The sequence below is a fragment of the Salmo salar genome, chromosome ssa27 (genome assembly GCF_905237065.1).
Source record: "Salmo salar chromosome ssa27, Ssal_v3.1, whole genome shotgun sequence".
In the NCBI taxonomy this organism is placed as follows: domain Eukaryota; kingdom Metazoa; phylum Chordata; class Actinopteri; order Salmoniformes; family Salmonidae; genus Salmo; species Salmo salar.
The window spans coordinates 34,678,033-34,698,240 of NC_059468.1; the positions used below are offsets into that span (position 1 = coordinate 34,678,033).

Sequence of the window (20,208 nt, forward strand, 5' to 3'; positions counted from 1 at the left end):
ATCACTTACGATGCCTTAATGTGTCCTTTCTTGGGATATGCTTAAATTGCGGCGAGATAAATCAGCCAACGGGTTTCTTTGTGAGGATATGTAAACTATATTAGAGAGCCACGGCATTCTCAGGCACTATGAGGGACACCTTTAGTCTGACCTCTTATTAACCCAACATGAATGTTTCATTACTCTCATTTCATGATCCTCAGGTCAGCTTTGTGTCATGAATATTTAAAGGCTAAAATTACACATTGGGTCCTTCCCATGCGCTGCCAGAAGAAGCTACATTAACCGTCACGCCCAGGTTGCCTATGAATTGATACTTGCCGCTCAGTCGTGACATTTCATCATTCAGACTGATTAAAAAAGGGTTGGGGACGCCGTTGGAGATCTGCTACATATCTGGAGGTAGGCAACCATCTCAACATGCCAACACTGTCACTCTAATTTAGGTCATCAAAATGTAAGGTGGCACCAAGACAATAGGTACCTAAATCATAGAACAGGGATCATCAACTAGACAAAACAAAATGTATTTTATATTTGAGATTCTTCAAAGTAGCCACCATTTTTTTCCCCTTTTTACCCCCTTTTTTCTCCCCAATTGGTAGTAATTACAGTCTTGTCTCATCGCTGCAACTTCCGTACAGACTCAGGAGAGGCGAAGGTCCTGGACCCCAAGCCAACCAAGCCGCACTGCTTCTTGACACAATGCATATCCAACCCAGAAGCCAGCCACACCAATGTGTCAGAGGAAACACCATACACCTGGTCAGCGTGCACTGCGCCCAGCCCACCACAGGAGTCGCTAGTGCACAATGAGACAAGGATATCCCTGCCGGCCAAACCCTCCCAACACGGACGACGCTGGGCCAATTGTGCACCGCCTAGTTAAATAAATAAAAAAAATGAGTAGCTGTGTCCAGACTGGTACTGTATATATATTTTGCTCAGAAATCGTGGGGAGCCAAATAAAACCACCCTCCGGCCAAATTTTGACTATAGCAGGGATTTATGAGAATAGCCATCATTAGCAGGATTTCTTGTGTTTGGAATATTGCAGTCTGTACTATAATATTTCAGTCTTTACTATACTGTATTGTAATATTTTAGTCTGTACAATAATGTACTGTAATATTTTAGTTTGTACTATACTGTACTATACTCTTCCAGTCTGTACTATACTGTACTATAATATTTCAGTTTGTAGTATACTGCACTCTATATCAGTATGTACTATACTGTGCTATAATTTTTTTGTCTGTACTATACTGTACTATACTATTTCTGTTTGTACTTTACTGTACTATAATCTTCCAGTCTCTACTATACTGTTCTATAATATTTCAGTTTGTACTACAATATAGCTGCATAAGGGTGAGACAGAATGATAAACTATAGACAATTCTGCTGTATACTGGCAACCTAGAATTCAATAACCCATTCTGGCTTGCCGAGGGCCACGGGTAAAAGGACCAATCAAGTCATGTTGTAGGCACATACAGTTGAAGTTGGAAGTTTACATACACCTTAGCCAAATAAATTAAAGAGCAGTGATACTATCAATAGCAGTGTGCCGATTTCTTATTTTTTCTATACTTTGAAGAATCTAAAATATATTTTAGATTATATTTACAATGTATGAAATAGTAAAAATAAAGAAAAACCATTGAATGAGTTGGTGTGTCCAAACTTTTCTCTGGTACTGTATATACAGTTAAAGTCGGAAGTTTACATACACCTAAGCCAAATACATTTAAACTCAGTTTTTCACAATTCCTGACATTTAATCCTAGTAAAAATTCACTGTCTTAGGTCAGTTAGGATCACCACTTAACTTAAAAGAACGTGAAATGTCAGAATAATAGTAGAGAGAATGATTTATGATTTCAGCTTTAATTTCTTTCATCACATTCCCAGTGGATCAGAAGTTTACATACACTCAATTAGCATTTGGTAGCATTGCCTTTAAACTGTTTAACTTGGGTCAAACGTTTCGGGTAGCCTTCCACAAGCTTCCCACAATAAATTAGGTGAATTTTGGCACAGTCCTCCTGACAGAGCTGGTGTAAATGAGTCAGGTTTGTAGGTCTCCTTGCTCTCACACGCTTTCTCAGTTCTGACCACAAATGTTCTATAGGATTGAGGTCAGGGCTTTGTGATGGCCACTCCAATACCTTGACTTCGTTGTCCTTAAGTCATTTTGTCACAACTTGGAAGAATGCTTGTGGTCATTGTCCATCTGGAAGACCGATTTGCGACCAAGCTTTAACTTCCTGACTGATGTCTTGAGATGTTGCTTCAATATATCCACATACTTTTCCTGCCTCATGATGCCATCTATTTTGTGAAGTGCACTAGTGAAGTGCACCCTCCTGCAGCAAAGCAACCCCCGTGTTTCACGGTTGGGATGGTGTTCTTCGGCTTGCAAGCCTACCCCTTTTTCCTCCAAACATAACAATGGTCATTATGGCCAAACAGTTATTTTTTGTTTCATCAGACCAGAGGACAGTTCTCCAAAAAGTACGATATTTGTCCCCATGTGCAGTTGCAAACTGTTGTCTGGCTTTTTTATGGCAGTTTTGGAGCAGTGGCTTCTTCCTTGCTGAGGGACCTTTCATGTTATGTCAATATAGGACTCGTTTTGCTGTGGATATAGATACTTTCATACCTGTTTCCTCCAGCATCTTCACAAGGTCATTTGCTGTTGTTCTGGGATTGATTTGCACTTTTCGCACCAAAGTACGTTCATGTCTAGGAGACAGAACGTGTCTTCTTCCTGAGTGGTATGACGGCTGCGTGGTAAAATGGTGTTTATACTTGCGTACTATTGTTTGTACAGATGACCGTGGTACTTTCAGGCATTTGGAAATTGCTCCCAAGGATGAACCAGACCTTTTTTTCTGAAGCCTTGGCTGATTTCTTTTGATTTTCCCATGATGTCAAGCGAAGAGGCACTGAGTTTGAAGGTAGGCCTTGAAATACATCCACAGGTACACCTCCAATTGACTCAAATGATGTCAATTAGCCTAACAGAAGCTTCTAAAGCCATGACATAATTTTCTGGAATTTTCCAAGCTGTTTAAAGGCACAGTCAACTTAGTGTATGTAAACTTCTGACCCACTGGAATTGTGATACAATGAATTATAAGTGAAATAATCTGTCTGTAAACAATTGTTGGAAAAATTACTTGTGTCATGCACAAAATAGATGTCCTAACCGACTTGCCAAAACTATAGTTTGTTCACAAGAAATTTGTGGAGTGGTTGAAAAATGAGTTTTAATGACTCCAACCTAAGTGTATGTAAACTTCCGACTTCAACTGTAATTGAACTAGGGCAGTGAGAGGGAGATAGGTTAACGGTGGTGTAAGGGCTGTGTTAGGCCTTGAGGCAAAGCAAAGGGTACTTAAATTCCAAACGTTCAATGTCGGTGTAGTCATCTATACAATACACACTCTAGACCAGGCCTGGGCAAAAGCCGGCCCGAGGGCCATTTGCGACCCACGACCTAATTCACTACGGCCAGGGGAATCATGCTTAGATCACATAAAGAATTTGCGATAGAAAAGTTTTGAGAAACATACAGTATGTGTTATTCAAATTAAAAGCCTAATGAATACTAGCCTTTGTGTAATGATTTAACTCCCACCGCTTGTGGGACATTTATTTTGAAGGCACGTAAAAATAACATCTGCATGAGGACAGACAGAGACTGACAGGATGACACACACGTCACAGTTACAAATAGTAGCTAGCTTGAAATTGTGCAAAAAAACTTTTTTTTTAAACATTTCTAAGATTTCAAAGAAATGGAAAGTCGACAATGAATGTAGGGTGTTCCAGCAAAAGTGGACATCGAAATATTTCTTTATTGAGGCATCAGGGAAAGCTGTGTGCTTAGTGTGCAAAGAGAGCATCACTGTCTTGAAAGACTACAACTTGTTCCGACACTTCCAGATGAGGCATGCAGAGAAATATAGGAATACGTATTCTGAGCAGAGGGCAAGTGCATCGAAAGAGTTGCTTTCTCAGTTGCAAAAGCAGCAAGGACTTTTCACAAAACTGCATTCAGCAAACGACGGAATTTTGAGAGGTAGCTATGTACTGTCCCACAAAATTGCTAACCACAGCAAGCCACTCGCTGAGGGCGAATTCATTAAAGAATGTTTAATTGACTCTGCAGAGAAAGAGCTGTTTGAAAATATTTCCTTGTCAAGACGAACAGTGACACGGCGTGTTGAGGACATTTGAAAGACTAGGTAAAGGATTTTACCAATTTCTCCTTGGCCCTGGATGGGAGCAGTGATGCATGTGATACGGCGCATGTGATGCATGTACGATGCATAACCCCAGACTTTGAAATTACAGAGGAGCATGCTTCAGTGCAGTCAATAAAGAGCAAAACCACAGGGAAAGATTTATTGGAGGAGGTTAATAAGTGTGTGGCAAAGCTGGGACTGAGTTTTGAAAAGTTATCCAGTGTGACCACTGATGGGTGCCCAAACTTGACAGGAAAAAATGTTGGCCTTTTGAAAAGGATACAAGATCAAGTAGCTGAGCTGAATCCAGATCAGAAAATTATTTTCCTGCATTGCATTATTCTTCAGGAGGTGCTCTGTAAATGTGTTCTGAAAATGAGCCATGTTGTGGATACAGTCACTAAAGTGGTAAACTTCATAAGAGCAAAATCTTTGAACCACAGGCAGTTTGTCTCACTGTTGGAAGAGACAGAGTCGGGTCATGCAGATCTCCCGTACCACACAAACGTGAGATGGCTGAGTTTGGGGCAGGTGCATAAAAGGGTGTGGGACTTGAAGTCGGAGATTGCTGAGTTCTTGCAAATGAAAGGAAAACATGTGGATTTCCCTCAACTGCAAGATAAAGAATGGTTGGCTGATTTTGCCTTCACCGTGGACATCATCATGAATGAACTGAATTCCAAACTGCAAGGGAAGGGCCTTTTTGCACATCATATGTACAGTCTTGTCAAAGCCTTCAAGGGAAAATTACTCTTCCTGACCCACCAAGTAGAAGCCAACAATCTCACCCACCCTCTGACACTACTAGTCTGTTCCCTATCAGATGACCAGCGGGAGAAGTATGCTGCGTGCTTTGAACAGTGAGTTTTCTCATCGTTTTGAGGATTTCAAAGTGTTGGAAAATGACATGCCAAATATTAAGAGTGTCACGATTCCTACCGACGGTGGCGCCCCCTCCTGCTCGGGTGGCGCTCGGCGGTCGTCGTAGCTACCACCGATTCCCTTTTTGTTTTTCCCTTTTTTTATGTTTTCTCACCTGCCCTGAGTTAGTCATTAAGAGGGCTATTTAGTTCAGCTGGCCCGCTCCCTATTGTGCAGGATTGTTTTTCTGTGTGTCGACTGCGTTTTGTTCGACTGTGCTTGTCGAGTGTATTTTCCCTGTTGTTGGGAAACCTTTTATTTTGTGCTTGTGGTTTATTAAAATTACCACACAGTGTTCGCTGCTTCCTGCGCTTCTTTCCGCCACACAACAGACAAGCCGTTACAAAGAGTCATGCTCAGAAGATGTTTGTAATGTTTGGGTCAACCTATGTATGTGAACAGACATTTTCAGTGATGAATATAACAAGTCAAGTCACAGATCATCGCTTACTGACCCTCACCTCTCAGCAATCTTACGCATAGCGACGTCAGAAACTATACCTGACTTCACTGCTCTAGTCAATGTCCATCAGAGACTTCACTCCTCACACTGATTGAGTAGTTTAAAGGTAATGTTGAGCTCTCTCTCTTTCATATGTTGTTGTGCATACGCTTTAACAAGAGTTCTGTCCGTGGTGCTGAATACACAGTGTACTTTTCCCTCCGTGCAGTTCATCACGTGTTTAATCATGAAAATACCTATCAAAAGGAGAACATGGATGTGATTTATTTCTGTGTATGTTAAAAAAAGTAAAGTAATTAGCATATCTGGATGTGATTTACAGTAGATATACAGTTGAAGTCGGAAGTTTACATACACTTAGGTTGGAGTCATTAAAACTCGTTTTTCAACCGCTCCACAAATGTCTTCTTAAGTAACTATAGTTTTGGCAAGTCGGTTAGGACATCTACTTTGTGCATGACACAAGTAATTTTTCCAACAATTGTTTACAGACAGATTATTTCACTTATAATTTACTGTATCACAATTCCAGTGGGTCAGAAGTTTACATACACTAAGTTGACTGTGCCTTTAAAAAGCTTGGAAAATTCCAGAAAATTATGTCATGTCTTTAGAAGCTTCTGTTAGGCTAATTGAAATCATTTGAGTCAATTTGAGTTGTAACTGTGGATGTATTTCAAGGCCTACCTTCAAACTCAGTGCCTCTTCGCTTGACATCACGAGAAAATCAAAAGAAATCAGCCGAGACCTCAGAAAAAATTGTAGACCTCCACAAGTCTGGTTCATCCTTGGGAGCAATTTCCAAATGCCTGAAGGTACCAAGTTCATCTGTACAAACAATAGTACGCAAGTATAAACACCATGGGACCACGCAGCCGTCATACTGCTCAGGAAGGAGACGCGTTCTGTCTCCTAGAGATTTACGTACTTTGGTGCGAAAAGTGCAAATCAATCCCAGAACAACAGCAAATGACCTTGTGAAGATGCTGGAGGAAACAGGTATAAAAGTATCTATATCCACAGCAAAACGAGTCCTATATCGACATAACTTGAAAGGCCGCTCAGCAAGGAAGAAGCCACTGCTCCAAAACCGACATAAAAAATCCAGACTGCGGTTTGCAACTGCACATGGGGACAAAGACCGGACTCTTTCGAGAAATGTCCTCTGGTCTGATGAAACAAAAATTGAACTGTTTGGCCGTAATGACCATTGTTATGTTTGGAGGAAAAGGGGGGAGGCGTGCAAGCCGAAGAACACCATCCCAACCGTGAAGCACAGGGGTGGTAGCATCATGTTGTGGGGGTGCTTTGCTGCAGGAGGGCCTGGTGCACTTCACAAAATAGATGGCATGATGAGGTAGCAAAGTTATGTGGATATATTGAAGCAACATCTCAAGACATCAGTCAGGAAGTTAAAGCTTGGTAGCAAATGGGTCTTCCAAATGGACAATAACCCCAAGCATACTTCCAAAGTTGTAGTAAAATGGCTTAATGACAACGAAGTCATGGTATTGGAGTGGCCATCACAAAGCCCTGACCTCAATCCTATAGAACATTTGTGGTCAGAACTGAAAAAGCATGTGCAAGCAATGAGGCCTACAAACCTGACTCAGTTACACCAGCTCTGTCAGGAGAAATGGGCCACAATTCACCCAACTTATTGTGGGAAGCTTGTGGAAGGCTACCCGAAACGTTTGACCCAATTTAAACAATTTAAAGGCAATGCTACCAAATACTAATTGAGTGTATGTAAACTTCTGACCCACTGGGAATGTGATGAAAGGAATAAAAGCTGAAATAAATAATTTTCTCTACTATTATTCTGACATTTCACATTCTTAAAATAAAGTGGTGATCCTAACTGAACTAAGACAGGGAATTTTACTAGGATTAAATGTCAGGAATTGTGAAAAACTGAGTTTAAATGTATTTGGCTAAGGTGTATGTAAAATTCTGACTTCAACTGTATCTGTCAACACAGTCATTCACATGATGTATAATCCTTAAATATGATTCTGGCCCGCGATGGCAAAAATATATTCTAATGTGGCCCTCCATGGAAAATAATTGCCTAGGCCTGCTCTGGACACTGGACATGCATTCCACCATGTCTAGCTGGCTAGCTTTTAGAAAACCCTTCACTGTAAAATGGTTCAAGACAAAGGACTTAGAGTACCATAATTTCCGGACTATTAAGCGCACCTGAATATAAGCCGCACCCACTGAATTAAATTGTTTTTTTTATTTTGAACATAAATAAGCTGCAGGTGCCTACCGGTACATTGAAACAAATGAACTTTACACAGGCTTTAACGAAACACGGCTTGTAACAAAAAATAAAAAATTAGCAGTAAGCTTTACCGGTAGTTGTCTTTTTGCACTGAGTCAATTCCTCACGCTGCTGTTTCCAACGTCTTATCATCGACTCATTAAGACCAAGCTCCCGTGCAGCAGCTCTATTTCCTTTTCCAACAGCCAGATCGATCGCCTTCAACTTGAAAGCTGCATCATATGCATTTCTCTGTGTCTTTGCCATGATGAGGGTGACAAAATGACTACTGTAATCAGAATGATGGAAGTTTGAGAGCGCTCGATTTAATCTAAACAGTAAACAAAAAAGTTGTTTGACCTTAACCCGTCTAATGAAAGCTTCATGCCACCAAAAAACTGAGCAAGTCACAGAATGTGTTTTTTTGGAGAAATTGTTTTTTGGAGAAAAATCCATATATTAGCCGCGTCATTGTTTAAGCCGCGAGGTTCAAAGCCTGGGAAAAAAGTTAATTGGCGCGCGTTCACGCGAGAGGTAGCTCTGTTCCAAAACGTTTTTCAAGACACTGGAATGGTCCGGTTGGAATATTACTGAATCTTCACGTTCTAAAGGCCCTAAAGATTGATGTTTTACAACGTTTGACATGTTTGAACGGACGTAAATAGATTTTTTTAACTTTTCGTCGTCACATTTTCCACGCGCTGAACTGAACGCGCGAACAACAAGGAGTTATTTGGACATCAATTATGGAGTTTATCGAACAAAACAACATTTATTGTGGACCTTGGATTCCTGGAAGTGCCTTCTGATGAAGATAGGTAAGGGAATATTTCTAATGCAATTTATGATTTTAGATGACCCTAACATGGCAGCTATCTGTATTGCCTAGTGTATTTTTCTGAGCTCAGTACTCAGATTATTGCAGAGTGTTTTCCTCGTGAAGCTTTTTTGAAATCTTTCAGAGCGTTAGCATAAAGGAGATGTTCATCTATAATTCTTTGAATGAGAGTTTAATATTTTATCAACGTTTATGACAAGTATTTTTGTAAATTGTGGTGCTGATTCACTGGCAGTATTTGAGGGAAAATATTTTCTGAACGTCACGCGCCAATGTAAAATGCTGTTTTTATATATAAATATGAACTTTATCGAACAAAAAATTCATGTATTGTGTAACATGATGTCCTAGGAGTGTCATCTGATGAAGATCGTCAAAGGTTAGTGCTTCATTTAGCTGTGTTTTGGGTATTTGTGATGCATGTAGTTGTTTTGAAAATGGCTGTGTGGTTATTTGTGTCTATGTACTCTCCAAACATAATCTAATGTTTTGCTTTCGCTGTAAAGCCTTTTTGAAATCGGACGACGTGGTTTGATTCAGGAGAAGTGTATCTATAAAATGGTGTAAAATAGTCCTATGTTTGAGAAATAGAAATTATTAGATTTGTGGTTTTGAATATTGCGCTCTGATTTTTCACTGGCTATTGTCAAACTCAATCCCGCTAACGGGATTGGTGTCGTAACAGTTAGTTGAAATGGGTTCCTTATATCAATTTAAAGAAGCTCTGATCATTCTCTCATAGCCTATAGCTTATGGGGATAGTGATGTACTTTAACGGCTGCTGATATGGGAGCTATAAAACCTTATACAGGAAAACTATTGTTCAGATTTATTACTTCCAAAATTGGTCTAAAATTCTGTTTATTTATGTTCTGCAAATTCTGCTAACTTCAGCAATCTAGCAATTTCCCCAAGCACACTATAACTCAAATGTCAAAACTAAATTGTGACCTGACAATATATCACTAATTAAAATGTAATTCTGTATGACATAGCTACAATGTGTTTGGCTCAAGTGCTGGTCAGCGGTTTTAATTGGTAAAGTGCATGGGGCTGAAATGAATAGCTAGGTTCCATCTATCATTCATTTATGTCATAGTAGATCAATCAAAACAATCTTGCATTCTCTGCTAAGCATCTGAGATGGGCACTCTAACAAATCTAGAAAGAGATAGTTCTGGAGAATATCTAATGCCTATCAGGGTGACACTTTTCCTAAATGTATTGTCCGGGAAGGCAAGGAAGCGGATATGAAACATGGGAGCAAATTCGGACCTGATTGAAGACTAAATCATACAAAGAGTCCAAAGAGTCCAACTCTAGGGTGAATTCTGGGATGAAATACTATCATTGAGCCCCATCTGAAGCCCCATTAGTGGGCAGTGAGGCTCTTAGCTACATTTGGGTTCCTATTTCCTACCATTGCTTATTTTTCTTACAGACAGTGATCCACACCATAATGACTGAACACACAAGGTCAGGATCGTTTTAACTGAACGGTCTCGGCCATGAAAGGCCAAATGTAACACATACGTATCCATCACCTCTTAAAGTGGAACTGACAGCATTTTAACTACTTTGCAGATATGAATAAACAGACATTTATAATATCAGTATTATCCAGACAAACTTAGTTTAAATTTCAATTTATTTGGCTAAGGTGTATGGAAACTTCTGACTTTAACTGTATATACAGTACCAGAGAAAAGTTTGGACACACCAACTCATTCAATGGTTTTTCTTTATTTTTACTATTTCATACATTGTAGAATAATAGTCAAGACATCAAAACTATGAAATAGCACATATGGAATCATGTAGTAACCAAAAAAGTGTTAAACAAATCCAAATATATTTTAGATTCTTCAAAGTAGAGAATAAATAAGAAACTGGCTCACTGCTATTGATAGTATCACTGCTCTTTAATAAGCTTTATGTATCCTCCTCACGGCCTTTGCCAGAGCTTTTGTGAATTTTTTAAATGAGCATCTTTATGTAGACATAGCCCCACCCACATTCGTTCCACGCACCGAAAGAGGTTGGAGTCGAGGGAAACAAATAAGTGCTACCAAACATAACAATGTGCACTTCATATATATTAGAGTGAAGTGTGTACATAATCAGCCAGTCTCTTTTACCCCCTATTCCGAATGGTAGCTATGAATGCAGAGGTTGTGCACAGTGCAACAATATGATGAAGTGTGAATATTTCTGACACCCACATACAGGAAAAACGTTCCAAATAAATGACATTATTACGTGCTCCACCACCCATGTTATCTACATGATTAAATGTCTGTGTGGGCTGTGTTATGTAGGTAAAACCTCTCGTTCTCTCAAACAGAGAATGTGTGAACATAAAAGTTAAATCAGGAGAAACAACAGAGATTATCCAGTTGCAGTACATTTTAATGACCTTAAACATTACATTTCTACCTTTAGATTTTGTGGCATAGAGAAAGTTAAGATATCAGATATCAGACAGGATATAAATAATACTCTGATCAAAAGAGAATGTTTTGGGATTTTTACCCTCCAGACATGATTTCCTAAAGGTCTTAATGATGAAATGCCTATGTATGTTATGTTGTAAATGTGAACATGAATTATGCCCCCGTTTCAGATTACTTTGACGTTTTTTTTGCGCTGCACCCAATGATTTATGAAAAGTTGCTCGATGTCCTCATTGCGGTTTTACAGATGTGGTTAAGACTAGAGGTCGACCGATTAATCAGTATGGTCGATTAATTAGGGACGATTTAATTAGGACCGATTTCAAGTTTTCATAACAATCTGTAATCGTCATTTTTGGATGCCGATTATGGCCGATTACATTGCACTCCACGAGGAGACTGCGTGGCAGGCTGACCACTTGTTACTCCAGTGCAGCAAGGAGCCAAGGTAAGTTGCTAGCTAGCATTAAACTTATCTTATAAAAAAAACAATCAATCTTAACATAATCACTAGTTAACTACACATGGTTGATGATATTACTAGTTTATCTAGCTTGTCCTGCGTTGCATCTAATCAATGCGGTGCATGTTAATTTATCATCGAATCACAGCCTACTTCGCCAAACGGGTGATGATTTAACAAGCGCATTCATGAAAAAAGCATTGTTGTTACACCAATGTGTACCTAACCATAAACATCAACTCCTTTCTTAAAACTAATACACAAGTATATATTTTTTAAACCTGCATATTTAGTTAATATTGCCTGCTAACATGAATGTATTTTAACTAGCGAAATTGGGTCACTTCTCTTGCATTCTGTGCATGCAGAGTCAGGGTATATGCAGCAGTTTGGGCCGCCTGGCTCGTTGCAAACTGTGTGAAGACCATTTCTTACTAACAAAGACCGTAATTAATTTGCCAGAATTTTACATAATTATGACATAACATTGAAGGTTGTGCAATGTAACAGCAATATTTAGACTTAGGGATGCCACCCGTTCGATAAAATACAGAACGGTTCCGTATTTCACTGAAAGAATAAACGTCTTGTTTTCTAAATGATAGTTTCCGGATTTGACCATATTAATGACCTAAGGCTCGTATTTCTGTGTGTTTATTATATTATAATTAAGTCTATGATTTGATATTTGATAGAGCAGTCTGACTGAGCCGTGGTAGGCAGCAGCAGGCTCGTAAGCATTCATTCAAACAGCACTCTCGTGCGTTTGCCAGCAGCTCTTCGCTGTGCTTCAAGCTTTGCGCTGTTTATGACTTCAAGCCTATCAACTCCCGAGATTAGGCTGGCAATACTATAGTGCCAATAAGGACATGCAATAGTCAAAGGTATATGAAATACAAATGGTATAGAGAGAAATAGTCCTATAATTCCTATAATAACTACAACCTAAAACTTCTTATATTGAATATTGAAGACTCATGTTAAAAGGAACCACCAGCTTTCATATGTACTCTTGTTCTGAGCAAGGGACTTAAACGTTAGCTTTTTTATATGGCACATATTGCACTTTTCATTCTTCTCCAGCACTGTGTTTTTGCATTATTTAAAGCAAATTGAACATGTTTCATTATTTATTTGAGACTAAATTAATTGTATTTATGTATTATATTAAGTTAAAATAAAAGTGTTCATTCAGTATTGTTGTAATTATCATTATTACAAATATATATATATATATATATATATATCGGCCGATTAATCGGTATCAGCTTTTGTTGGTCTTCCAATAATTGGTATCGGTATCAGCGTTGAAAAATCGTAATCGGTCGACCACTAGTTAAGACGTTTTATGTACATACTTTATTCTAATATTTATGAAATGCACATTGTTATATTTGGTAGCAATTATTTGTTTTCCCTCGACTCCAACCCCATTCGACTCGTGGAACAGATGTGGGTGGGGCTATGTCTACATAAGGGTTGACTTGCAAAAACTCTGACGAAGTCCGTGAGGCCGATACGTAAAGCTTATTAAAGAGCAGTGATACTATCAAAAGCAGTGTGCGGGTTTCCTCTTTTTTCTCATTTTTATTCAACTGTTACCATGCACCTGAAAAAAAGATAGCTCAGATGTGCGATTGCCTTTTGAATTTTAGATTCTTCAAAGTAGCCATCCTTTGCCTTGATGACAGCTTTGCACACTCTTGGCATTCTCTTAACCAACTTCATGAGGTAGTCACGTGGAATGCTTTTCCAACAGTCTTAAAGGAGTTCCCACATATGCTGAGCCTTTGCAGGCTGCTTTTCCTTCACTCTGAGGTCCAACTCATCCCTAACCATCTCAATTGGGTTGAGGTCAGGTGATTGTGGAGGTAGCACTCCATCACTCTCCTTCTTGGTCAAATAGCCTTTACACAGAGTGCAGCTGTGTTTTGGGTCATTGTCCTGTTGAAAACCAAATGATAGTCCTACTAAGCGCAAACCAGATGGGAGGGCGTATCGCTGCAGAATGCTGTGGTAGCCATGCTGGTTAAGTGTGCCTTGAATTCAAAATAAATCACTGACAGTGGCACCAGCAAAGCACCCCCACACCATCACACCTAGTGGTTTCTTTGCAGCAATTTGACCACGAAGGTCTGATTCACACAGTCTCCTCTGAACAGTTGATGTTGAGATGTGTCTGTTACTTGAACTCTGTGAAGCATTTATTTGGGCTGCAATCTGAGTTTGCATTTCATTGTTGATTTCTGAGGCTGGTAACTCTAATGAACTTATCCTCTGCAGCAGAGGTAACTGTGGGTCTTCCTTTGCTGTGGTGGTCCTCATGAGAGCCAGTTTCATCATAGCGCTTGATGGTTTTTGGGACTACACTTGAAGAAACTTTCAAAGTTCTTTAAATTTTCCGCATTGACTGACCTTCATGTCTTAAAGTAATAATGGACTGTCATTTCTCTTTGCTTATTTGAGCTGTTCTTGCCATAATATGGACTTGGTCTTTTACCAAATAGGGCTATCTTCTGTAAACCACCCCTACCTTGTCACATCACAACTGATTGGCTCAAACGCATTAAGAAGGAAAGCAATTCCACAAATGTACTTTTAACAAGGCACACCTGTTCATTTAAATGCATTCCAGGTGACCACCTCATCAAGCCGGTTGAGAGAATTCCAAGTGTGTGCAAAGCTGTCATCAAGGCAAAGGGTGGCTACTTTGATGAATCTCAAATATATAACATATTTTCATTTGTTTAACACTTTTTTGTTTACTACATGATTCTATTTCTGTTATTTAATAATGTTGATGTATTCACTATTATTCTACAATGTAGGAAATAGTAAAAATTAAGAAAATAAAAACCCTGGAATGAGTAGGTGTGTCCAAAATTTTATTTGGTACTGTACATCTGTGCACTTGTGGGAATTCTCATGTCACCCTGTTAAGAGAGCATTTCAGTACCAATTAGACTGCCTTTGGCTCCTTGATTGGGAACCGTGCCAGATGCGGTGCAAAAGTGATTGCATACTAAATGACAGATTTTATGGTATAATTCGTTTTTATAATTCAATCGTGGCAACTAACCCGCTGGTCTTGCTCAGTGCTCGGTCACCACAGACAGGACAAATAACTACCATGAATACTATAGCTAGCTCTTAGAGTAACATAAACATGTCTGTCCTGAACAGCTTATGCATAACATACACTTCCATATATTAATGTGGATTTTATGGGAATGGCCTGCCACTCCAAATCACTGAAAAAAGCACGATAGGGGTTGAGGGATGTTGATAGATTTATTTTTGCTGCTTTGTGGCAGAGCAATTTAGCATGAATTGTGCCTTTAATGGTAGCCTATGTACTGTGTTCCCTGGATATAATTCTCACACAATATGTTTGGAAACAACTTGATTATTGATTTGATTATTTGATAACTTTGAGGTCGAATGCAGATCTGATTGTTAAGAGAAGATAATTTAAAACCTCAATTGGCAGCATTCAATCAATCACTGATCAAAATAGACAATGCTCTCCAAGCCTCTGGCTGTCTAAATTGAGACACTGGACCAGGTTCAAATAAAACAAAATGGACGTCTGGAATACTGGGGACCTATTAAGTGGTCTGATGCTGTAGATGAAAACACGCTAATATTAATGGCATTATGATATAGGCCAATGGTTGAAGGATCCAATCTGACAGAAACATAGTGAAGACTTGTCAAATTAATTACTCCCCTGAGGCCAATGGTAAATTCTAATTTATATTACTCTGCACTTGCCTGTGGTCTACTGATAGAGGAACAGAGGTTGCCTTATCAAAGATGGCATTAGCTCCAGGGGAAGAGATTGTCTGTGACACCAGTCTTCTGGTCATGAATTAACATTAAGTCCTATTTCTGACTGCACTGCTTAGAGGAGTGGGGAAATGGTCTGACCAGTGGCAGAGTGCGCTGTGTTCAGTATGCTATACGAGGGGCGTTTGGAAGATTTGAATTCTAGGGAAGACAGGAGAGAAAGAACCCTGGACGATCATTGATTGGATTAATTGTTGACGGTTAGTTTATAAAAATCCTGAAGTTGCTTGAAAAGGACCATTTGGTTTCCAACTCAGATGTGCAGATTCTTTGGTAAAATTGAATTATAGCGGGTCCTGTATACAGTTCCTGTGTATATATGGGTTGCATAACACATGCATAGGAACTACATACAGTAGACATCCACAGCTAAACTCATCTATATTTACTCTATCAGGTAGTTACAGAACCTTCAGAAAGTATTCACACCCATTTTTACATTTTACATTTTAGTCATTTAGCAGACGCTCTTATCCAGAGCGACTTACAGTAGTGAATACATACATTTAATTTCATGCATTTTTTTTTGTTTACACCCCTTGACTTATTCCACATTTTGTTGTGTTACAGCCTGAATTCAAAATTTATTAAATTGTTTGTTTTTAATCTCACCCATCTACGCACAATACCCTATAATGACAAAGTGAAAAAATATTTTTAGAAATGTTTGCAAATGAAAATGAAATACAGAAATATCTCATTCCCCTGAGTCAATACATGTCAGAATCACTTTTGGCAGCGATTACAGATGTGAGTCTGATTACGTAAGTCTCTTAGATCTTTGCATATCTGGATTGTACAATATTTACACATTATTCTTGAAAAAATTATTCAAGTTGGTTGTTGATCATTGCAAGACATTTTCAAGTCTTGCCAAAGATGTTCAAGCCGATTTAAGTCAAAACTGTAACTATGCCACTCAGGAACATTCAATGTCATCTTGGTAAGCAACTCCAGTGTATATTTGGCCTTGTGTTTTAGGTTTTTGTCCTGTTGAAAGGTACATTTGTCTCCTAGTGTCTGTTGGAAAGCAGACTAAACCAGGTTTTCCTCTTAGATGTTCCCTGTGCTTTGCTCTAATGCATTTCTTTTTATGCTTTTTACCCTTGCTGATGACAAGCATACCCATAACATGATGCAGCCACCACCATGCTTGAACATATGAAGAGTGGTACTTAGTGATGTGTTGTGTTGAATTTGCCTCAAACATAATGCGTCGCATTCAGTACATTAAGTTAATTTCTTTGCCACATTTTCAGTTTTACTTTAGTGCCTTGTTTCCTTGTCACAAACAGTATACATGTTTGGAATATTTTCTGTAGAGGCTTCTTTGTTTTCACTCTGTCATTTAAGTTAGTATTGTGGAGTAACTACAATGCTGTTGATCCATCCACAGTTTTTTCCTATCACAGCCATTCAACTGTTTTAAAGTCACCATTGACCTCCCTAAGCAGTTTCCTTCCTCTCCGGCAACTGAGTTAGGAAGGTCACCTGTATCTTTATAGTGACCAGGTGTTTTGATACACCATCCAAAGTGTAATTAACAACTTCACCATGCTCAAAAGGATATTCTATGTCTGCTTTTTTTAAATAATAGCTGCCATTATTTGCGAGGCATTGGAAAACCTCTCTGGTCTTTGTGGTTGAATCTGTGTTTGAAATTCACTGCTTGTCTGAGGGACCATACAGATAATTGTATGTGTGGGGTACAAAGATGAGGTAGTTATTCAAAAATCATGTTAAACACTACTAATTGCACACAAAGTGAGTCCATGCAATTTATTATGTGAGTTGTTAAGCACATTTCTGCTCCTGAACTTGTTTAGGGTTGCCATAACAAAGGGATTGAATACTTGTTGACTCAATTAACTTGAAATTGAAAAGCATAATTCCACTTTGACATTATTGGGTATTGTATGTAGGCAAGTGACAAAAATGTCACTTTCTAAATTCAGGCTGTAACACAACAAAATGTGGAAAAAGTCAAGGGGTGTGAAAACTTTCTGAAGGCACTATAATGCTATACGTGAACTCCTTTCTAATAGTGCTGAACAGCAGCAAGGCTGCACACATACAAATACAAACATTGTCTGTGTTCAAATTCCCCCTCAAACTTTGATTAAGGTGAGACGTGGTCTCTTCCATTCCATTGCTTATCAGAGGTGGCCTTGAAAAGAGGCCCAGCAGCATTGCCAATAACAGCTTCAATTCGACCGCCACCGACTTCCTATGAGAGATGAGCTGCATTGAGAGGGAGCGCAACAGCTGGCTAATGTCAATAACTGGTTCAATCAGAGATGTGAACGTGCTTTTTCTGATGGGATTTCTTTCAGACAGATCCGTTGGGTAAATTGGATTTTGGGGTGGTTTTGGTGTCCTAAGGTGCTTTGCAGCTGCTGCTTTAAAGCTGGGCTGCTTGTTGCTCACCAGGTAGATTGAAGCTGGTCTGCTTGTTGCTCACTAGGTGGGTTGAAGCTGGTCTGCTTGTGGCTCACCAGGTGGTCTGAAGCTGGGCTGCTTGTGGCTCACTAGGTGGTTTGAAGCTGGGTTGCTTGTTTCTCGCCAGGGGTTGGAAGCTGGTCTGCTTGTTGCTCACCAGGTGGATTGAAGCTGGGCTGCTTGTTGTTCGCCATGTGGTTTGAAGCTGGCCTGCTTGTGGCTCACCAGGTGGTTTGATGCTGGGATGGTTGTTGCTCACCAGGTGGTTTGAAGCTGGGCTGCTTGTTGCTCACCAGGTGGTTTGAAGCTGGGCTGCTTGTGGCTCACCAGGTGGTTTGATGCTGGGATGGTTGTTGCTCACCAGGTGGATTGAAGCTGGTCTGCTTGTTGCTCACCAGGTGGATTGAAGCTGGGATGGTTGTTGCTCACCAGTTGGTTTGAAGCTGGGCTGCTTGTTGCTCACCAGGTGGTTTGAAGCTGGGCTGCTTGTTGCTCACCAGGTGGTTTGAAGCTGGGCTGCTTGTTGCTCACCAGGTGGTTTGAAGCTGGGATGCTTGTGGCTCACCAGGTGGTTTGAAGCTGGGGTGCTTGTGGCTCACCCGGTGGTGTGTACCAGTAGGGCCACATTAAGAAGTCTCACACAGGGCCGTTGTCAAGGGGAATACATCCCTAGGCAGACATCAACAGCAGAGATGAAGATCAAATCTCAATCTTCTTGCTGACCAATCTCACCAAGTGCGGAGGTAAAGGTTTGTCCATTTTAAAAACCTTTTGAACCCACTACTGTTCCTGGCACCAAGCCAGAAAATGAATTAGGTTCTAACGTACTTTTCGTTGAGAATATTCACAATAAGTTGTGTTTAATAAAAAAGTCCTCAATGTGTGACACTTCATATACTGATGTCCAATGAATAGCTCTTTAGCAGGGTATTAGAAAAATGGTTCGCTAACTATTTACAATCGTTAGTAAATTATAAGAATATTATTTATTCATACCCTATTCTTTCTTTAAATACAGACGTTGCCTTTGTGAGGATGTGAAAAGTGCTTTAACATTGTCCTCTGGAGAGGTGTCAGGGACAGAAATAAACCCATTCAGATGCACTGAGCTATTCTCTGCAGATCTGTTTCAGAGTGAGTTTAACCCAGTGGTTCCCAAACTAGGGGTCACAACCCCATGTGGGGTCGCCTGATATGTAAATGGAGTCTCAGGAGAATTTTTTTAAATCCCCCAAAATGTGCAGGGAATACCCTGCTGTCTCCCTCACAGCATTAAAACTCATGGTACCCTTCGCCAGCTCATATCTGTGTGAATCCAAGTTCCCAGTTGTTTTGAATGCAGCATTAGAGACATTATGTCAGACTAATTTGCAATTGCCTGTCATAGCCCCACACTAAAAGTATGTGATGGTGAGTTGAGAAGACAATCAGAAATACTGTAAGAATGTTTTTCAATTGACTGCAAACATTTTCAGATATCAAAATGGGGTTGTGGATGAAAACAGTTTGGGAAGTCCTGGTTTAACCCCTGCTTCTTCACATTCTATTAAAGCTACAGTCTGTGGTCTGGGATCCTTGAAGAATATTATGTAAACACTCACACCTTATGTGTTAACAGGTGCTTCGAGGAAAAAGTCCAATTCCAGCAGATCCTTGAAGGATATAACTTAAATAAATGTCTCATGAGTTCAGAGTCATAAAACAAACATGTACGTTTTTATTTGTTTATTAAATCACAGAATCTAGCTTTAAAGCATCTGATGAGCTAATAAGCAAACTTAGCACCTCGTCGTAGCTTATAAAGTGGTTCCGGGAGCTATTTTTAATCCAAACAAATTTTCCATGATGTAACAGTAGGCAAACATATTTCATATTTTATATGTTATCCAGGTCCTTCAATAGGATAACATTTTTTCAGTGTGGGGGGGCATTTTTAAAGATTTGGTTTATGGTACATTTGTGTCAGAATAACCCCACAAACACAACACACAGCAATGCACATGTGAGTATATGATTCTGAATGATCTATTATACAGTAGCTTCATTTCGTTTTATCAGCAGCTTTGGAATAAGATGGGAAAAAAGAGACAGCTATTTCAAAAAGAGGAGAATAAGTGATTTGTTGTTAATCTATTGGTTAGTTTGGAAGAGGCAAAAAACACTTTTTTAATTGAATGCTGTGCTGCGCTGTGCTGTGCATACAGAAGTTGGCATTGCTACAGAGAGAGGGTTCTAATTAAAAGTAAAAACCAAAAGC

The 20,208-nt window shown here is 39.5% G+C and overlaps 1 protein-coding gene across 3 annotated transcripts in view; it reads right to left on the reverse strand.

The window, feature by feature from the left end:
* Nucleotides 1-20,208, reverse strand: part of LOC106588997 (CUB and sushi domain-containing protein 3) — a 746,396-nt gene that overhangs the window by 365,329 nt on the left and 360,859 nt on the right. The gene's annotated exons all lie outside the window — the stretch shown is intronic.